Genomic DNA, 19,510 nt, shown 5'->3' with positions numbered 1-19,510 from the left:
CCTAAAGGCATTAGCTTTAGCTATCCGGCATGAAATGTGAACCGACGAGTAGAATGTGCACGCGAGCTGTCCATTGCCTCCGTGTACCAGTTCCTTGAGATCCTGACATTTTGATAAACATTTATCACGGTTTGAAGGTTTTACGTCAATTAAATATTCCGTTAATTATACCCGCGAACCTGCATTCTATTCTTAATATATCATGCGATACTTCAACAAGTATCGATTTCTAAATCGAAACAAAAATGTTAAAGGTAGTGGCGACTCTATTAGGTAAGTACGTATACAGTGAAATAAAAAATACACATAAGATAATGTAAACAATGATACACCACACATGATATCAATGAACTCAATTTAACATAAAATTAGTTTTCAAGATATTGAGAAGTTCGCACAAAATGGAATTGATCAGTTTGATTTTTGAGAGGTTCATTTTATTGGTTTAACACATATATTTTACACGCGTTAAATATATTACAATAAAATATAAATACACCTTTAACCAATTTGAATACTTTTTATTCGTATATCTGTGTCCAAATAACTCATCAAACGTTTATAATCGCATCGATAAACTGAAAAACATGGTCGTTTCAAACCGTGAAAGCCTGACGAAATCGTTCTTCGACAGGAAGGATACGGGTTGCGAGCATTCTTTGACAACGACGAGGGGGGAAACGAACGGCTTTTAGGACGAGCTGTAAGTGGAGCTTGCATAAGTAATGATGTCGTCGCAACAGGAGCGCTGCCACAGTTGGGATTCCGGACGACAGGCAGAGTTTCCGCTGCGGACGACAGCTGCAACCAGGCTCACGGTGGCTCAGGTTAAGCCGATCTGCGAAATCCGTTCGCTCGTCGTTACCCTTCGCAATACAGCCGCAGAATCCGCACTCTTGCGAAAGAATCAACGTTTTCGCTTTCTACGCCGCGTCCTAGTCTTCGTTCCTCTTCAATGCTACGACCTTTGAGGCTATGATGCTTCAGGAATCAAATTGAGGATAGTCGGTTCTTTCGCGTCTCTAGAAACATTAGAAATAGTTTATATTTCTGTGGTTCATTTGTGATTCATTTTGAGGTCAAACAGGGTACTTAAAGTATAAAATTATGACAAACATGATAAATTAATATTATTTGTAGTATGAGATAGATACGTGACTTTGCACATTGAAAGATGACACATACGAAGACTGCGGGAGAAGATCAGAGAGAAGAAGAGAATACAAGTCATATTTTCGATATTGTACAGGGAAGCAATTTAAAAATTCAGTACGTTGTTGTACGCGTTACAAAAGCTTTCGAATAAAAGAGAAGGGAGAGAAAAATCGTTGTAGATAGACTGACGGGGATATGCGACACCAGAAACCATCCAAACGACGAGTCATAAAGCAGCAGGGCAATCGGCGCCTGGCTCGCCGCGATTATCTCGCGCGCATCTCGCGTAACACAATTTGTAACGGCCGCGTCGGATCGCGGCGTGCTCGCGCTCGCTTTCCGTGATTAATGACGAGTTCCGATGATTTACTAGCCGGTGACTCGTTTTCGCGCGCGTTCGTCGCGTGACTCGGCGAAAGACTTTTGTAAAATGCGCGCCACCGATAACATTAACGACGACGATTCCTTCGAAAGTTGTATTCAAGGGATGGCGTAGGTACACGCAGCGCGTGTAACGTTCTCGTCACACTTGAAAACTTGCGTTTCTTATCGAGATCGAACCGAAACGACCGGTCGTATTTTACTGTTCTGCTTCTTTTCGAAAGAAATCGCCGCGCGATAAAACGTAATGGCTAAGTAATCAGCTGAGTAATTTGCCACGGGCAATACCTCACCGCTAACGAGGCTCTGGATACAGCTAATCACTGTAGGAAACTTCGTGTTCCGTAGATTGAAACGATGAAAATTAATTTGGAAAGAATTATAGAATTTTTTATATATCGCACTGCTTGTTGGGGTGATTTATGAGTTATGTTTCATATGGGGGAAGAGGAGAATGTACGTAAATTTAATATACTTTTTAATCCCGCGACAAGAAAGCTTGAGTTAAGAACGTTGGAAATGTTGTTCTCGTCTAGAACATTAACTTTAATCAATTAAAGAATTTGAAGATTCAAAAGTTTGAACGCTTGAAAGTTTCAATATTTTTAAAGTGTAAATGTTAAAAGATTTGAGATTGCTCGTTACTCATCGCAAGTAAAATGCTCTTTAAATGTGGACTTTTTAGTTTACGTTAATTTACGTTGGTTGGTGGTTAATTTACATTAGTACGCCACAATTCGAAAGACGCGGCCGTTTCAGTGTCAACTTTCACTGCCATGAATTATTTTCCCTTTTTCTACATCAACACCCGTCATGAGGATTAAGGCTCTTAATCCCAGCAAATGTGCCCACAGCTGTTCTTCGATCCGTTTCGTTCTTTGACGTCATAAACTAACGTTCGCCACGAACTTCCAGAATCTCCGGTCTTCGAATTACTATTTTATCCAAAATGGAAGCCCTGCCGACGATTTACGAACCTTATACTTTTCCCCTCGATTCACCTTCCACAACTCCATTCATCCTCTATCGATAAAACTATCGCTAGAATCCATATCTATTTCCGAATTCCCAGCGAATATCCGACAAAAATCAGACCACTCGCAAGATTTACCATTTCATAATTTTCGAACGAGCTCGATATCCAGCGTGTTCCTCCATGTGTGCTCCATGATGCATAGTGTTTTGAAATGGTCTATCCTGTCTGCTGGCTGTATGAAGTCATAATTTCCACGATCTCGATCTTTTAAAATTTCTAAATTGTCGAAGATCGATTACAAGGAACATAATGTAGAATATATTAGTACAATGGATGTGTTTTCTTCTTGTAAGAGGTAATACATGATCACAGCATATTTCAATTTAACAATAGGAAAATTAGAAAAATTCGGCGACGCTTCCAATAGTCAACTTTCGAATTCATACATCCTTGTTTTCTAAGTAACACAATGAAATAACATTCGAAATTTCACCAGCTATCTTGTAATTCATCCTCGCTTCTTCCACTGTTTTAAAAATCAAGTGGCACTTTTCATAATTTTCTTCACGATTTCATTTTGAGCTTTGCGAAGGCTGTGCGGTCTCTTTTCCAGATAAGGAATCGCCGGTACTCTGCCATTCCCTTTTTTCCATTTTAGTCGACGAAGCAGTACAGCAACGAAGAAGAATTCTTCCCTCCCTACTTCATGCTACTCGTTGGAACGTTTCTGGCGAGCCTACGTATTACGTAAAGTCCGTGGCGAGCGTGCACCACGGGGACTAAAGGGTAAAAAACAGCGAGGTGGCGAGGGAAGCACGAGAAATCGTGGTACAGGGAGGGAAAGAAGGGAGCACGTAAAGAACTGTACGTCCGCATACATTAGTCCTGCGACCTCTGAGGTCATCCTTGCAATTTCGCGCTGGTGGGAACCCAAACCAGGACGACAGCTCCTTCGCCTCGGTTCCTTTTTCCTTTCTGGCCATTCCATTTCGTTTTGTTTTCTACCATTCCTCTTCTATCTTTTTCTCGCTCGATTTTGCCGGTGCTTTTTTTGACAGAAAGCGCGACAAGGCATCCCTAATGCGACCGAGGGACGAGTTATTAGCGGTCACGGGATAGGAGAAAAACGTTGTAATTAGCGCGACCACGGATTTGAGAAATCACCCGCAGCGACGAGACTGGTAGAGGGGGTTGAAGGTTTAATCCGCCATACTATGACTTCTTTTGTCGTGTGTCTGTGTTTCGTGCTACTGTAGCAAGTCACGTTAACTGGCCAGGATTTTACTTAATTTTTCCTAACCTTGCATAATAAGAATTTTGTTTAATTTACGAAGAAAGGGATTTATGCGTGTTAGACAAAGTATATAATAAGTACAGTTTTGTTACTTTTCTGAATTTTATGCAGTTTAATGGTTGAAGGAGCGTATTTTAATATAATATCTCTTTAATACAAGTCTGTATAAAATATTCCTCTGTTTAGGCATAAAGTAACATTCCAATTAAAAAATCAATAAGATTATGCTTGTGATGTTTTTCTTCTGTATCTAATGTTCATAAACAGTATATATTATGCACATCGTGTAAAGAAATTTTTTCTATGTCATTCAATCTCATTTTAGAGAAAAACGTATTTGTATCACCTTTTCATTGAGCCTTCCATTTGTGAAAAATACAAATTTGTATTTACCGTAATTTTACACCGCCAGCTACATGTTTTATCAAAGTATAATGCGATATATTTCGGAGGTGTGAATAATAGATAAGTAGATTAATTCAACGATCGACTTTAGTCGCACGAAGCACGTGTCCGTGAAAGATATTTCTCGGTGGTTTATGGTTCCAGGACAAAGAACCAGCCCACAATTTCCAAGGTTAAATCGATCGAATCGCATGGAAGTTGGTGCATAAGCAGGCTGCTTCCATGAAACCGGCACGATCCCACTGGTTCGCCTGTGTGCATATTCATAAATCTCGTTGGACGTAAATTTCCCGGCCGTTACGTCCTCTTCGAGGCTTCCACGGTACGCCACAATACGACGGCATTTTTCAACGACGGAATATAAACTTCCTTTCTTCGCAAAGGACGTTGCAGGTGGCTCGTTTCATCCCCCTCCACTCGGCCGGCAAGTTTTTCTCGCTTCGAGCGCGAGGAAATCTCTCCCCTTGAGATGAACGAAAGACGAAAAAAAAAAGAAAAGAAAAAGAAAAAAGGTAAGAAACAAGAGAAAGACGTCTTAATCGAGGAATTCTCGATCAACGTCTACCGGCGGAAGGGAATCATATTTTCCGCGAGGAGAACGACCGATTCACCCCCGGCTTCCACCATGTTAACGGATTCCCTTCGTCCTTGTTTCTTTGTTTCGTCGCGTCCGCCCACTTTTCATCAGGGAAACTTCCAGCTTTCGGATTGTTTTTGCACGGAATTTCTTGCGGTGCGGTTGTTGATCGTCCTCGATGTCCTCGTTGGGATTGATAACGTCGGAGAGCTCGGTATCCGGACGTCGATTATTGCCCGGTGCAAATACGTATGGTCGACGCCAGTTTCGGGGGTAGAAAAACGGGTGGCGATTATTCACGCGTGGCAATTATTCACACGAAACAGCGATCGTTAAATATTTTTTAATTTGAGCTTGAAATATTGCTTTAACTTTTGCGCCAGCCAAAAACTTAATCCTCGTCTGTTTCTTATTTTTGTCATTAAATTTGTTTAATTTCGTAATTAAATTTGTTCCATCGTATCAACTTCACACTATTGTACAAAATGAATATAAAATGACGGTAATCGATATAAAGACCACAGGGTAAAGACTTCCCCTTCCTCCTCAACCCACGGTAATAAAAATCACAAGCACTCTAAAAACATTCCTCGAGAATCCAAGCAACATAATAGTTTCTCTCGAACAGTACAACCCGAAAGAGTCTCTCAACCCAGCAGCAGGAAGAACCAGCGTCTACCTTGCAGCAACAACATCAAACCGCATATATACATATATACGAAGTTGGGATGAATCGAGGGGAAGAAGGTGGAACGATAGAAAGACAGAAAAAGAAAAACGAGCGATGGAACCAGCCACGGGGTATACAGCAACCGAAAAAGATTCCCGGGGGCACGATGACGACGAGGAGCGGGAGTCACGAGCAGAGGCCGGATTAAAAGTTCGCCGAACATCGGCCAGCCCGATCGCCATGGTCGAGAGTTAATTAATTGCAGGAGCTTGGACAGGGTGCAAGCCAGTCGGAGCAACGAGTGAAAGCGAGAGGGTGGAAGGAAACCGCGGAGGATGGGGAAGGAGGAGGAAGAAGAAGACGACGTCGAGGACGCCAGTGAATGCTGAAGTTAGTCAATAGGACTAGGAGAGAGCCCGGTAGTCGGTTTACTTTTTGCCTGGACCTTCGCGACGTTCGCCTGCCCCTCGTATTCCTTCTGCTTGTCCTCGGCTCTCCTGCTTGTTCCTCCTCTTTCGCCGCTTTGGCTTTGCCTTCCTTCGAAGACAGTCCTCCACCCCAGACTCCGTAGCTCCCCGACAATGGAGAGCTCGTATTGTCTTCGTGGTTTATCGCTTCCTTCGATTGCCAAGTACACGCCGCCGACTCGGTTCCTAACCCAACCCCCTTTTCTCCAACCTCCAAGCTTTTCTCCTCTCAGAGCACACTGTGCACCAGCTCGTTCTGTCCCTTCTTCCTTGTCCTGCTGCTCACCGTTGCCATCGTCTCTACGTTCCCCATTTCTCTGCACAATTCCGCGTCCTTCAGGACTGGTAGCCGCGCGCAGTTCCATCGGGGAAGCTACGGTGGTCTCTGCTCGTGATCGTTCGCCAGCCTGGATGGCAGCCACACGTTGTTTGCCCTTTCTTCGACGTTTCTGCTGCTCCCAGCGAGTTACGTGCTCATACTTCCAAGGTAAAAAGCACTAGAGATCGGGAGCTCTCGAATTGCTCAGGTCGAAGATCGTTTCGGCGTGACACATCCACGTGGTCCCACTTTTCTTTCCAGCGTAAGAGGTATTGGGAGAATTGGATTGCGAAGAATGTAATCGAACGACGCTGGCGGAAGATATGGAGCGAGGATTTGGAGTTGCAAGGTTTTGATGGTTTTTACTTGGTAGTTTTTACTTGGTAGCTTGTGTTCAAGTCTTTGGTCGTGGTATGTTCTTAGTTACAAAATATTGCACGTAGATTTAATTTTTAAAATACTACTATTGTTCAGTTAACTTAGACGTTCTACAATTTTTAGTTTGCCATGTTCTTGAAATAACTAGTCATTCATTCTTTATGTCTGATGTAAACTTGACACCTATTTATTATTTCCACTATCCAAATAGAATAACTAGAATACTAGAATAGCATAACTTCAAATGTGAACAACATTACCAAAAATTTTAAAATAAGATCAAAGAATATCTTCCAATCATCTTTACAAAAGAATAGTATGTCTTGCTTGATTCCATGAAATATTACGTTAAACGCCATTAAACTGTATTCTACGAACCCTGGGCCTGTTAGCGTTGACACAGGAAATTCGACTGTTAACAATTCGACTTGGTCGAAGTTAAGGACACCGTCGTTTCGGCAGATCCCACGAGCGTCGTGGTTTTTTCGCTCGGTGACATGTGTTGCGGACGAACCGATTCCGGGATTTCTAGAATCAGTATCGCGTTTTTCTGGCGCCCTGGTACGAAACGTTCGTTCAGCCGCGAGTCTGGATGGCAGCCACACGCGGCTGGAGACCGACTTTTTCGACAGGTTTCGACCGACCGACGTCTTCCGATAAAAACAAGCCCGACGATCTCTGCCCTCGCTCCACGAGGAGAACCTAAGCGTACAACAATGTCGGTCTCGTCAGATTTCGCCATTCGTCTTCTACTTCGAAGAATCAAGAAAAAAAAGTACACGTATATAAGCTTCGAATCGTCTGGGGCTCGTAATAAATTCAGTTCCGTTGATGATCATCGCTCCGAAGGGTTCATCCTTTTCTAACGTTTGATTAACTATTTTCGACTTGGATTAGTTCTGATCGTAGAAGATGAATGTTGCTATTAGAAATGCAACTTTTTTTAGAGTTTCGTGTGATAGATTAGATTCCTGCGTCGTGTTAACACGAGATCTTCATATATCAAGACGCTATGTAAAACATGTTATTGGTTAAAAATTATAGCCTTTTAAGTTTCTTTTAGCAAATTGTCATCACGAATACGATAACTGTTTTCATTATTGTTCTGTATCTACTCTATACACTGACAAATACACAAGTGAAACAAATAAACCAACAAACTCTCTCATCCATAAAGCACCTCAAACACACGAGGGGTAGCGAAGCATAAACGAATGGCGTAACAATATTTCTCTCAAGGGACGGCAACTCCAAAACGAAGCTCCAGAGACAGAAGCCAACATCTACCATTCCTATCCGCGTCTAATCCCTTGGAACCCCTTTTCTCGCGCTGTCGCGAGGAAGTTGGCCGATTAATTGAAACGACAGTGAACTTTTTGAAGTGTAACACTCGACCGGATACGTGAAGCGGCACGGCGCGCCATTTCCGAAAGTCGTTAACGAGCCTCGCTCGAATCCAATGTCTCTCTCGACGGCCATCCGCTTAATGAACCGTGGTTACACCACGCGTATCATCTTTTATTTCCGTTGGTATCGTCGCGTACCGTCTGTCGTTGCGTTTTTTGTGATATCAGAAGCTGCATACAAGCTCTGCCCACCCTTTTCGACTGCCCCCTTCCCTCTTTCTTGTCGGCGCAATTTGTATTTTCGGCGTCGTAAACACGTCCGTGGCGTATCGCGAACCACGTCCTGCCGCGTATTTCGAGGCCCAGTATATAAATCCGTTATTCAACACGCCATTAAGTGCTCGACTCGTTGGAAAGTAGGGGTTGGAGTGAAAGAGAGGAATAAAGAGGTGGAACAGGGTTGGAACGGGGGAAGAGCGAGAGAAGGAGAGGACCACGGCTCGTAAATCGCAATTACGAAGCGGCGCGCTTGAGAATTTGTCGCGCGGGATCTAAGCGTTCCTGTGAGAGAGCTGGCGAGACCACGAGACCCGTCCACGATGTGGACGTCCTGGACCACCGTCGAGAGTACACTGCACTACGTTTTTGCCGTCGAGAAGAACATGTATATATATAACACTCTCTGTGCTTCCTACCGCGGAAAGATCAAATTTCTTGGAACGTTCGCATTTTTGGATCATTCTCGAACGGTGATGATTTAGCGAACCAACGTCGCGTCTACGACTTGCGTAGCTTGATTGTTGTTTCTTTGTAGTCGAATTTTTTGTTGGATTATATAAAAATTGTATCGCAGGTGATAATCTTTCGGAGGAATTTGGATAGATTTTCAGAATGATTTTTGAAAGATCTGGTAAGTGATCGAATTATATATATATAATGTCAAATGACTTCTACTTTGAATTTTTAAATAGGTACATGTAAGTTTTTATGGTCTTATCTATTGAGGAAATAGAAATTCTTAAAAATATATAGCCGTACCGTTCATTATAATATATCAGTTTGATTGTAAGCATCCATGCATCGTATGTTTAGATGTGCATAAATTATACGTTGGTAATCCTACTATAAGGTATCAAGGATGTATCGATGGAATTATACGCATCTATTCGTATCTTAATGATTCTAAGGAACATTTAGACACGCGTGTTATTAGAAATATCTTGAAATATTTAGAATAAAGATACTACAGCGTAGAAAATAAGAACGATATAATCTAGATTATTGGGGGTTAATGCCTGTAATAATGTCATGTGATAACCGATAGAGAGGCGTACTTGTTTTCGACGCCATTCTCGTCGTTAGAAATGCAAATTAATGGGGAATGTTAGCGATGATATAGAGTACTCGTGCACACGAGCTCGGGAAACAGGGCTCTTATAACCGTCTGATAGGCTGCAGCCACAAAGGGAATGCATTAAGTGCAACTGGCTGTGAAGTCTCGACAAAAGAATAAAAGATCACGCGTGTCTATCGGAGGCCTGTATTTCCGTTTCCCCCATTATTGCGCAATGTAGAAGTAGGTACATACCTTCGTCGTATCATAACATGCGATTTGCTCGACTATCTTCGTGTCTCCATGAAAGAACGTCAAGAAAGGGAATATATACGTTCTCAAGCACCATTATTTCATATCATTCGCGAAGAAATCTTTCTTCTGATTTTCCAAAATATCGCTAAATATATTAAATATCCTGAACTAAACCGAGGCAAATTCAGTATTATTTAAAACTAGGTATTCTCGTTGCTTCGAGAAATTAGCCAACAATTTAGATAAATTTATATTCACAAAGAAAAATGATCCAAGGGTCCTATTTTTATAGATCTTTACATGTAACATAAAATCATCTTTACGTATATATACAATTAATTCATATACATATATTTATATATCTTTTTCTTCGTGGTGAAAGAGAATAAAAATTGCTTCAATTTTTATCCCAATAATGGTACTTTCAAATCCTATAATAGAATATCGTAACGAAGAAATTAAAAATATCACTAAACCACTGAAGAGAATAATGTATTGAAACAGAATAATAGACAAATCGACGCAATCGTTGCTTCCTTTAATAATTGTAAAATAACTCGTCGAAGTAATACTTCGTAGAAACGCGCCACTTATTATGTAACAGCCAAATATTTAATCATCGAATCTCCCGTAGCCCGTAATAAATCTCTTCTTGTTCATCGGTTCGGTATACGAAGACGCGATCTAGAAGTGGTCCCTCCGATAAACATTTCAATTAGAAACGTATTAGGGCCCGGCACGCGAGAGCCACCCACGTGGAAGGGTCCGCCCCCTGGGGGCAGTTCGCGGGCCAGTTCCCGTGTATTTTCGTGCCGCCACCGATCGAAAATAAAAGATGTCGAGGGAAGAGAGGATCGTGTAGACGCGAACGGACCACCCGCGAGTCAGCTTCCAGAATCGATAAGGTAGAGCCGTAGAGCGTGGCCTGGTTTCTTCGTCGAATCTACCCAAGTTCACTGCAGAGTCCATTTGTCTTTTCTTCTAACCCCTTTCCTTCCTCCTATCTGTCCTCGTGAACGTCTACCCTTTTCCATGGTCGACTTTAAGAACCATCGTCGTCTCGATCGGTCGATCGTAAAAAATTCCATCCGTAAGACAACGAAGGTTACGAGAAAATTACAGATTTAGAAGGTTTGCGAGTGCTTCGTTCGGGAACGATCTCCTAAATTAGCGGGTTGCATTGTTCGACCGAGGGTGGAAGTTTCGGTTGGAATTATATGAATCGTATTATCCGAGGCCTGTTACTCGATGGATGGGAACGGGACAATAATTTGGAAGATCGTGCACGTCGGCTGTTTGTTCGTAATAAATAACTGAACGAGTTTTTTTGTGCCGGGAAATTACTTTCATCCCGATCGATTATCGCGGTCAGATAGATTCTCCTGTCTGAAAGAGAACGAGCAACAATAGCCCTAGGGAAACTGGGGTGGATTCTTCCAACGTTTTGCTCTAACCCTCCCTCCCTCTTCTTATTTCCTCACGGTTATTATTTGCCACGGCCCCGTCGGAGGAAACAAGTGGCCGAGAACGACGCGAATCTTTCTTCCGGCTAGGTTACGTGTACCTTCTTTTTCAGCAGAACTACGTTGTTCATGCAGCAAGCACGCTTTATCTGGCTAACGAGGGAATTTTACAATCGAACGGAAGTTAATTTAATTTTCTTTTATAATGGCGACAAGACTGTGGTATGAATCCTAGTACTTAGAATTTTTGGAAATCTGTACTTATTTATTTATTTGTTTATTTATTTGTTATGAGGACATTTTTAAATATTATATATCTTACTTTGTAGGGGAAAAGAGGGTCGTCTGTACAATTGTTAATATGCTAAATTTGATTTCACTAAGTCAAATCTTCTAGTGGTTCTATCAATTCTAATCTTCCGTACATGAAACACAAGTAGCAAAAATTAATATAATCTCAATTGGCTCATAGTTCGATATAAAATTATCTGAAGCAGATTATTCTTTTGATATCTAACAGCCTTCTCCTATTGTATTAATCTCCTATTGTAAATTAATCTGTTGCTCTGTATATGTCTCAATACTTGAGAAAATTTTCCAGCAGCGACGTGTTTGTGAAATACGAGTGGAATTTCGAATAGTGGAATCGAGATTGAAAAAATCTAGATTACGTCAGCGATGGGGTATCGCTAACTTTGGTGCTTTTTCGATGGATGACACGGAGGAACTCGTCGATATCAACACAGAAAAATATCAGGCCGATACGCTCGAACGATCCCATTGTACCAACTATCCCGAATCGGTGACGAGTGCAACGAACATGGCAGATCGAACCGATGACGAAAATGGCCCTGAAAGGATCGGTCCATTTTCACGAACGGAGTTATGAATCCGCGAATACCCTCCAGTCAAACCCTCTGCTTTCGCGTCATGACGTTGCTAGAAAGTTCTTTGATCTTCGCGGAAAAAGGTCCACGGTTATTGTTTTCCTTGTGAGTAAAATCGATGAACGAGAAGAAGGAACTTCCATTTTATTCCCATCAAATTCTCAAATAAATCTTGAACTCCTTTGACTTGAAAAATAAGGGAAAGAAATACGAGTTTTCAATATTAAACATTATGAAGCAACAATTTGAAAAAGTAACTTGCCTTTTAAATATAATCCTCACGTATATTTTTCATTTGTTATTAAATAATAGAAAAACAAATATCTTAATTTTCTTTCGAATATTCACGACCGTGGATGCATACTATAAAAAGGATTAAATTGATTTATTAAGTAGTTCTTCTATCGAAAATTCAGTCATTTGAATGTGTACCGATATAAAGCAAATTTACATTCAAGGATAATACATTCTAAAACGCAATTAATTGAAAAATTCCTTTCCCTATTCGTTTATCAATTACCCGATCGCAATTTATAATTTCAACCGATTATCGCCACACAAAGCTCCATTCACCGAAGGATTTCACAATGCAACAGTCACGAATGTTAATCGAGGCATCGAACGCAGTGGTAATTTCCAGCTGTGTTTAATTTTTTCCAACGTTGTCGGGCAGTAAACGCAACACAATGGTTAGAGACCGTCAATCCTTAATTCCAGTTTCCGAGATCCGTTTCCGTGCCACTTGTCCGCGATCATCGAGTCGCCTCTCTGTATTGTCAGTTTTCTCTCGGCAATTATTCCACTCCATTCCCTCGCGCGGCGACGTCGTTAATTTGCAAGAGGAAAAGCAACGGCGGCGGAATGGCGGCACCGACCAAACATAAAAAGGAGAAAGGAAGAAGAAGAAAAGGAAAAAGGGGGAACAACGTGACGTAATTTCCACGGACAGCAACCGGCGAAATCCATGAAAGAATGGTGTTTGCGCACGTTTCACGATATCGAGAAGCGGCCGAACGAAAGGAACGGACAAGAACAGGAGGGCTTGTTTGGCTACAAGGAGGGAAGTCAAAGAGAAGAGAACCGCGATAGGGTGTGGGATGTGTGTGCGCGCGTAACTTGTGTCCGACTAAAGCCGGTGACTCCTATCGATCGTTCCATTTGATATTCCGCGTTGAAACTCGGTTAAATATTTGACATTCCGCGAGAGAGAGAAAGAGACACATAGGTTCGGCGGAATGGGGAGAGAGAAACGGTGGGAACCGAGGGGTAGTTTGTAATATGTGCTGAGCAAACGGCGGCTCCGGCCCGGTAATCTGCAGCGTCAATGTAATATCCGCGAGATTCGGCTTGACACGGGAGAGTTAGCGGCACAGCAAAGTTTTCAGAAGCAGCGCCAACCATCCTCAGGCCTAGTGGTTTAAGTAGCTCCCCGTTTGTTCCGCTGTTTGCTGCGCGGGACTATGAGAATCAACGTACATAGGAATGAATTTTGTCAACAGGGAATGGTACGGATAAAAAGGCGACATTTTTGTGAAAGAATACGACGAAGATGAAAAGCAGAGAACCTCTGTTGAAAAGATGATCCTTTTTTTGAGGATTTAAAAAGACACGACGTATTTTATCGTGTCTTGTATGCTTTATCAAAGTGACTTGGGAAGATGAAAAAAGTATAATGAATAGTGCAATCGAATAAATATTATCATTGCAAATTTTTGTGCGATTTTAGAATCCAGATGGAAGGAAAAGATAATGACAAAACAAACGTCAAGCTAATCCTTTGAATTCTTTATCGTAATCACAGTGTTAAAAAACAGAAAAAAGAATATAAATTGATTAAAAAATAGGTCAATAAATAACTGTAAAATTAAGCCATTATCCTTGTTCGAATATGGTATAGATACACGCGATAACATTTGTTTAGTTCAATTTTTCATTCGAAGGATTTAAAAACAATTTTTTGGAACGCTTTTGGAAAAACCATTGAAGGATCAGTATTTTATTCACTTTTTCCACGTGGAATTATCGACTTTTTGATGATATTGGCAACAAACGGCCATTGGAACGCGCGAAATCCGCGACATACCACGAAAGGAACATTCGACGCTTGCGTCTCGGTTTTTACGATCGAATTTATGGCTAGCTATCAAATATTTCGCTGGCCCGTTAACCGTTGCACGCGGATACACGCGCCCCGACTATAATATACGATTATTATAATTTATAAATTGCACGCAGGCAATTCACGAGACCAGCTCTCCCCGTATTTCATCGGATCTATGCTGAAATTCTGTCGGACTTGTCGCTGCCGTGGCAATTAACGAGTGAAATATATTTTCACGGGTCCCGCCCGTTAATTGGACCTCGATACACGCTCGTGCACCGAAACGTTTACCGTAGCCGCAAAATATGGACGATAAAAATCGAGAGACTAGATCGAGCGCAATCTGCAGATCTACTGAATTCCCCGCTCAAGATGAATGATTGAGTTCTCTGAAACTGTTTGGTCACATTTCACTTTTAATATAATCTATGTTTCGGTAAATATAGCATTTACCAAGAGTCTGTATAAATTGGTCTAATATACTGGTAATACCAGTCATCTACGTTGTCAGGGTTTAGGAACACTATATGAATGAATATTTTCATCATACAATGTTGTCCTTCTTCTTACATAAATTCAACCATAGAAATTCCTGATCGAGTATAAAAGGATCAATGGTCAATGTTGAAATGATACAATAAGTTCAAACTGCAATCACTGCTATCATACTATGTTTGTTATGCCACACTTCTCGTTTTAATATACATGATTAAGGTTAAAAGAAAAAGATATTAAATCTATTATACTTTCTTACTAAAAAGGTGAGGACACTTATGATTTTAGTATAAGGAGAATAAAAAGGACGATGTCAGATATTAAATCATACTGCGCCATCTCAACAAATTTTCATACCTACATGGACACAAATTTTACCCACTATACAATGTGAATCTTGCCAAACCAACCTGAGATTTATCGTCCTTTTAATGCAAGTAACAAACGGCTCCGAAATAAAGAAAGGTAGCGTTACGAGGCAAACAGACGTTTCCTAATCAGTTGCACAGACGAGGGAAACATTTCCGTTTTTACCTAACGTGACAAGCGAGGGAAGAACTTCGTCGGTTCTCCGTAACGTCACCGGAAGGAAGACGAGTCGTGGCGGTTGAGGAAGACGGTTGGGGTAGCGCAAAACGCGAATTATGTCAGTGTTCGCATTTCGCAATCCCCTTTGCACGCGCGAGTGTATCACTCGCAGCGCACTTAACTTCTCGTGAGGCTACGACGTGCCACCGGGCTGTTTGTTAATTCACGGGACGGTGTCATTGTAAAGCGTCGTCTTCGCCGACTGAAATACACCGAGCGCCGCTCCGAACCACAGTCGTGAAGTGTATTGCATCGCTTATGAGGTTTACACCCGTTGCTTATGAATATACTCGAGTTGCCAGAAGCTCGACCCCGGCTCAACGACGCGATACAACCGGAAACGCTCGAGTTCTCCACGAATCCATGTACTAACATACTTTTGCCACCGAATCTCGGTCGAAATTATGAGATATACGAGGTGAGGTATTATGTTTCACCCTAGGGTTCGAAATAGAGAATTGTGGCAACCTTTTTGTAAGTTCGCGGTGAAAAGATCAAATGTTAGGTGGATGACGTGCTCAGTTGTTTGGAAAATTAGGAGATAGAGCGAGCCTCGTTATTTGTAATTGTGGTTTATGGTTGAGTTGAGCAACAAGATGAGTTTATGTTTAGGGGAAATAATTGTTTGAGAGCGATTGTAAGCTTAAATTGTATTACTGAAACAGTAGGTTTGGTAACATATGAAGTAGATGCGAGAAATGTTTCAAGATTTAAGAAATAGAAATAGAATTAGACAAAAGCAACAATTGGTTGAATATGGAAACGCGTACTAGGTGAAATGTCCATCATTTTATTATTAAATTGTAACTGTCAGATGTTTATACGTGATAGGATTTGTATTGCATTCAAGAGCCGAGGAACGCGTATGAAGAAGAATCGAAGAGCTAAAAGAGATCAAGGGCAGCACGTTTACGTAGCACGCTTCTATCTTCAGGTGTGCGGGGTCTTTGCAAATATTTGCCGAGTCTTCCCGTACTATTTATTTATCTGACCTGTGACGGAGGAATTGCGCGTGACAGTGGACGAGTATGCGTGACCTTGTGTTTGTGTACCACGATGAAAAGAGTAACAAAGAGCGGACAGCAATCTACCGTGGCCAGGAAATCAGCTTTTGAAAGTACGCTACGGAGTCTAACCCTCTGAAACAACAAAGACGCGGCACTTTGCGAACGAATCATGGCTGACCACCTGGAAAACCTCTCTCGCAATATTTGTCCAGAAGAATGACTATCGATTAAACCGCTTACTATTTCCGATTTATTTCCAGTTCCTTTCCACCTGGTCCACTTTGAAACCTAAGTCTCTTCAACTTAAACCCTTTCACGATGAACGAATGACTTAGCAAATAATTCAATAAAGATGTCTTTACTGTGAAGATATTTAGAATTTTTAAAGTTAGACACGAACTTTTTATGAGAAATAAATTTTGGTAATTGTTTCATGTATTATAATTAGACTGCAAATATTTTATACAAATTAATATTTTCATGAAATAAATGTAGACACGACCAACGAAATGGAACTCAAGTAGATATTTATCTTGTCCACACACAGGAAATCGCGGCAATATTTTATATACCATTTATTTCAACTATCAAATTTTCAACAACTTCGCCACAAAAAAGAAGACCAGAATTATCGTTGAGAAAAAGATTCACAGGCAGACGTAGACTCCCATAGATTCACGAAGAATCGTCCCTATGTCGAAAGACAAACTTTCCTCTTACAAAAACGAAACGAAGACCGAGATTCGCCTACCCGTGTCAGTCCTCGAAATCGTAACTCTTTCGCGCTGCTATTTGACTTGGCGTGTTATACCTATACATCGTCGAGCACATCCTCAACCGAGACTTCCCGCCGGCGCCACGGGCGAATCAAAATTATAGCCGGATAATCCAAACTTCTCTTCGCGTAAAAACTGTGGAGGAAGGGAAACTACGCTTGCGAGTGAAGAAACGGGAAAGCAAAGGCGCCAAAACGGTTCGACGCGACGAATGATCCGTGCAAAATGTGTCGTGAGCCGCGTGCAGCCCTGCCAACTGACACCAGTGCTGGCCGCTAGACAAGCATTTGATCAAGGAACGGGACGGCCCTCTAATGAAGACTCACCTCCATTGTTGCCGTGGTATCTCCATTATTTTTGCGGCGTTATTAAAAATCCAGTCCCGGGCGTGGGACAAAGAATTCGACAGCCATTGTCCCTTCGTCGTCCGTGCTTTTTGTTCGCCATACTAAATGTCAATGAATCTTTCTCCCCTCTTTTTATTTTTTTTTCTCTTCCATATATTCTGTGTATTGGTCTGTTCCTGTACAGTGGCCTGCGAAAGTATTCCAACATTTATAGAATTCTTCTATGAATATATTATGTGTGTTATATAAAAAGGTTTGCAATTTCATTAGCAGTGTAATAAGGCACGATTGTTTTGAATATGTTCTGAAAATGTATAGGAAAGTTACAAGGTACTTGCTGCAAATATATGTATATTTATTAGAAAAGTGAATATCCAGCTTATACATGTAATAAGTGTTAAACTGATTGTTTAAATACTTATACGATCTCTGTGAAATATGCATCTACACTAAATACCTTGTAGTTTCTACGATATATACATCTTTAAATTAGTTTCAACCTTTACCAATATAACGACGATAATCGTGACCTATTACGCTACTAATGAAGTTTCAAAATGTTTCATACAACTCACATATTCGAATACCTTTGAGAGTCACTGTAGCTTCTGTTTTACTGTGCAACAGGATGTCTGGTCGTCACGTTCGTTGTTCCTGCCTCCAGGTTCGTCGTCTATGTCCCCGAGGCGTCGCGAGAAATGTTTCGGTGCTCGAAACCAGGAGAAATCAATCGTACCGGTCCAGAAAAAGGGTGTTGTCAACCCTATAGCCGATCCTGCAACGTTGACTTTTCCAAACAATCGCAGTCCCTTTGTAGATTCGGGGTTGTAATAAGAACGGGGGTGAGAAGTATGAAAACTCGGGGACAAGGTTCGATAGCGTTTTTGGGGAATTGTTATGGATGCAAACGATGGGACGTTGTGATTTCTGTACGTGGAGTATGGTAGGGGTTTTTTTAATTTTCGTTACTGAGGTAATTGATGTATAGAACAGAAGGGGATGAAGGGGTGAGATTAACGAATAGGAAAGGAGAGGTTCGTGTATTGTATTTGAAATGAAGTGACAGGTTCTAGGGAACGACTGTTAACATCGAAAGCGATGGGGTCTTTAATCTTTCATTCCTGGAATAATTGGAACATTTCAAAGGGGCTAGACAGAATATTGGAATATGTACATCTGGTTTAGAGAATTATCAACGAACAACCTTCGTTGCTCGCGATAAGAGGAGCTTTTCATTTTTCCTCTGTCCGAGCTGACACGTTACAGTTTGCCTTGACTAGAAACATATGCTACCATCCCAGTATTTTTTACTTTTGACAAGATCTATCTCGATTACGAAATTGTAGATAAATCGAACTGTAATAATTTTATTCCTCATAACCATCTTAATTACGTAGGTACAATGAAATGTTGCGATTCGATTAAATTGATTTTTAAAAGCCAATATAATTTAAGCTTATTAACTTTATTAATTTATGACAATTATGTATACCTTAAAAAAGTCACAGCTGACCAATTACAACACCCAACCGCACATTACCGTAAATTCATAAAACCAGCCCGAAACACAACGTACTCGCGCTTTAATCGCGCAGCAGTGGAGAGATCCAGCCCGATAACGAATTTAATTTGACCATACTGATGGAAATTCTGTATGGCAGGGCGTCAGGAATTTCTCAATGAATTTCCCATGAAATTTCAAACTGCCGTTGAAATGATTACGCTGTGGCTATCCTTCCTCCAACGAAAACTCGAATCATGGCGATTCGAATTTTACCGCGCGACGATTTTCATTACATTAATTATTAAATCCGCGTGTTATCGTGGCGAGTGAATAGAACGAACAACACGTTTCGTGGATCTTGTTCGGGGAAGCGAGGAGATTCTCCGATCGCGGGATGCAAGAATGCGAAGAAGAGAGAAAGAAGAGAGCGGAAAATCGAAGGGTGGGCGAGGACGATCGCTGGGAACGCTCCATGGGGGTGGTTTCAGGGCACGGATACCAGTCTCTACGGTCACGGTAATGGTTATAGCACCATCGCGTGCAATCCCATTAGCACCGATGCAATTTACCCGATCTATCACACCCTATTAAGCGGCGCGCTTTCCACCCCCGCGACCGCTCGATCGCTTAACGCTCGTTTTAATCGAGTTTGCGCAACGGTGACCATGGTCCTGCGCCGCTTTTCGCCCCGGTGCAACTATGTTTTTCCTGGCTGGTGGAACAACGGAAGCTGGCTCGACGACGTTCGACCTCTAGGCGCTGCGAGGGTCCAAGATTTTGCTCCCG

The 19,510-nt window shown here is 41.6% G+C and overlaps 1 long non-coding RNA gene across 1 annotated transcript; it reads right to left on the bottom strand.

The window, feature by feature from the left end:
• Positions 1–499: 499 nt before the first annotated feature.
• On the bottom strand, positions 500–18,843 carry LOC125385718. The gene is made up of 3 exons (XR_007225285.1): positions 17,808–18,843; positions 17,200–17,408; positions 500–1,022 (listed from the first exon to the last, which is right to left on the bottom strand). It is a non-coding gene; the product is annotated as an uncharacterized LOC125385718 (long non-coding RNA).
• Between the last annotated feature and the right edge of the window lie 667 nt (positions 18,844–19,510).

This window comes from Bombus terrestris, chromosome 10, assembly GCF_910591885.1.
Source record: "Bombus terrestris chromosome 10, iyBomTerr1.2, whole genome shotgun sequence".
Lineage (NCBI taxonomy): Eukaryota > Metazoa > Arthropoda > Insecta > Hymenoptera > Apidae > Bombus > Bombus terrestris.
Note: the sequence above shows the minus strand (reverse complement) of the source record. Positions and strands in the feature narration are given on the sequence as shown.